Source organism: Triticum aestivum, chromosome 4A (assembly GCF_018294505.1).
Source record: "Triticum aestivum cultivar Chinese Spring chromosome 4A, IWGSC CS RefSeq v2.1, whole genome shotgun sequence".
Lineage (NCBI taxonomy): Eukaryota > Viridiplantae > Streptophyta > Magnoliopsida > Poales > Poaceae > Triticum > Triticum aestivum.
The window spans coordinates 13,558,798-13,562,105 of NC_057803.1; positions in this window are offsets into that span (position 1 = coordinate 13,558,798).

Below are 3,308 nucleotides of genomic sequence, written 5' to 3' on the forward strand. Positions count from 1 at the left end.
CACCATGAGCACCGCTGCTACTCCCAGACTCCATGTGACTCCACCTGCAACTGTAGTCCCTTCTCGTCTTCTTCACAGTCAACACTCAAGCAAAAATCAAGTTCCTCATTACTCTACTTTGTGCTCCCAACTTCCGGAGTATCCGCTCAACGCCATCACACACTGTTCATTAATCTGCGTGAAAATGAACAACTCACATATTGGGTGTCACATATAAGAGTTACCTGAACTCAACATCACCGCTCTTTCATGACCGTCTGTCTGAAACTTGAAGGAATTTCGCCGTCGCCCTGTGTCACTTTGAGTCAAATTCATAGTTGTGTCACCCTTTTCCCGGATAGTCTCTGACATGTCCCACAGCTATAGCACTTCGCCTCCTTCTGTACTTGTCATCCGCACTTTGTCATGTGCACTGAACACCACAGAATATACGGCCATGTACTCTCTCTGTTTTGACAAATCCAGACTTTTCGCCACTTTCTCAGATTCTCCATGGTCTACTCCTATCCATCAACCGGCACCGATAGACCCAGTCACCAACTTGAATCCGGTACTCGTCAACACTGCTTCAGCACCCCCTGCACAATTTGTCTGACCACCAGAGCCTTGGTCTGTCGATGTGTCTCGTGCTTACCGCACGCCTCGCCGCTATCACCGCGTCGAGCCTCTGCTGTCCCGGTCGAGTCTCTCGAGGTCGTGAACCTACATCACTCAACCCCCATTGCAGAGAACCACCGATCATCACCGATCAATGCCGAGTATCACGCCTCCATCAGACCATTGGGCCCCAGTCCGATCCACGTGTCTCTCGCTATCCCGCTGAAATAGGCTTCGACTCTCCATGCATCTACGTCGTAGCCCCTCCATCAGCACAGAGTGAAGTCTTTCGCCAGACTCCAGCTCCACCTTTAACATGACTCCATGGTAGATGATTAGTCCACCCTCACGCCCCGTTGACTTCAAGCTCCGTGTGTACACCACCTTGAATCAACCCTGCGTAATAGTCTCGTCGAAGCCGCACAAGCCCTCAGGCTTGCACCACATGTTTCCACGCCCCAGAAGCCAGCCACCATCAGCATCACGCTCATATGTCGTCGTCGCTGAAATCACCGCCGTCTTCTGCTTTGACCAACATCCCTATCGGTCCATCAGACTATCCAGTCCGACCCAGCCGAAATTATCCGATTGTGACCATGCTTCACCCTGCGTCGTGTCCGCCCGCACATCCCTCTGTGCATTGCTTAACGCCCTGTGTACGCATGATCCCTGCCACGACACACTCTAGACTCCTCCGAGCCTTATACGCGCGTCGCACATCACCGGCCTCGTTCCCCCTTTATCTGCCATGTCAAACAACAACACCTTCAACCATCATGTCTTCTTCTCAGCGTACCATGCAAAGAACACCGGAAGCAGTCCCCTTTTAGTCTTCTCGTACATGTAGCAGCAAGCTCAAGCTCACCTTCATGCATGCAGCACCCGTGACTCTTTTTGACTATCTTCTTGTACTTTACTTTTCCACGCTATAGATCAACCTGATGGTAATCGGAACTCCCATGTTCTAACACGCTGTAGCAGCTCCTTTTGGAAACGAATCATGTTTTTGTCCAAACAAATCTCATGTCTTACACCCTTCGGCTCAGCACCAGACGTACTCTGGCAACCTTGCTACCGCGGCTGCATGTCTTACACCCTTGCATCCATGCCTGACACGGCCCGCTCGGCCAACCTCGCCTCGGCCAGCCCAAGCACCACGTGGGCCTGCTGCCCCACGCACGCGCTTTGGACCTGCTGCCCGCGAGGCACACCTCTGCATACACGCCGCCGCCGCTGAACTGTGTCCAATCTAGCCTCGATCGCGTCCTGTCGGCTTGCTCGAGTACACCACCTGGACCGACGCCCGTTTCGCTGGACCACACCGCACAACTGCAGCCTCGTCTCCGATCTCACCGAAACACGACGGTCTGATCTGAATCCGCCGCCGCGCCTTCGGATCAATCTGCTGCTCACACGTTACGCCGCCGCTTCCGATTACTTCTGACACAAGCAGAACTCCCGCCATTCCATCGATCTTTCCCAGTCGCACTGCCAACCACCGATCAATTCGACGAATTCTGCTCCACCTCTAGATTAATAGCTGCAACATCAAATCGAACCTTGCTCATGATACCACTTGTTAGAATAAATCCGAGGCACTCCGTTGATCATCCGAGGACCAAGCAATCACATAAGCACGACACCGAGATTTGTTAACGAGGTTCACCATCATGGCTACATCCTCGGGGCATGACTACGGGCGCTCCTCCCCATGACACCGTCACAATACCGCACCCCGGCCGCCCGGGCGCCGGCACACGCCGCCGGCTCCCTCGCGTGCCCGTGCTATTATGTTGGCATAGGTTACATCGTGTGTCTATCCCCGCTATATACGAGAGACCTAGGATGCAAGTGTCCTATTAGGACACAACTCCTACCCTGTCTACACACAGTCCAAAACCAAGTCCAACTGTAACCTACCTTGTACAATAATATTCGACACAATTCTAATAGCAAGAGACTAAGCTTGGGGATGCCCAAGGCACCCCAAGGTAATATTCAAGGACAACCAAGAGCCTAAGCTTGGGGATCCCCGGATGGCATCCCCTCTTTCATCTTCGTTCATCGGTAACTTTACTTGGAGCCATATTTTTATTCACCACATGATATGTGTTTTGCTTGGATCGTCATTTTATTTTCTTTTGTTTTGCTTGCTATTTGAATAAAATATCAATATCTGAAATTATTAAATGTTAGAGAGTCTTCACATAGTTGCATAATTATTCAAATACTCATTGATCTTCACTTATATCTTTCGGAGTAGTTTGTCATTTGCTCTAGTGCTTCACTTATATCCTCTTAGAGCACGGCAGTGGTTTTATTTTGAAGAAATAGATGAACTCTCATGCTTCACTTATATTATTTTGAGAGTCTTTTAGAACATCATGGTAATTTTCTTTGGTTATGAATTTAGTCCTAATATGATAGGCATCCAAGAGGTATATAATAAAAACTTTCATATAGAGTGCATTGAATACTATGAGAAGTTTGATACTTGATAATTGTTTTGAGATATAGATGGTGATATTAGAGTGGTGCTAGTTGAGTAATTGTGAATTTGAGAAATACTTGTGTTGAGGTTTGCAAGTCCTGTAGCATGCACGTATGGTAACCGTTGTGTGACAAATTTGAAGCATGAGGTGTTTCTTTGATTGCCTTCCTTATGAGTGGCGGTCGGGGACGAGCGATGGTCTTTTCCTACCAATCTATCC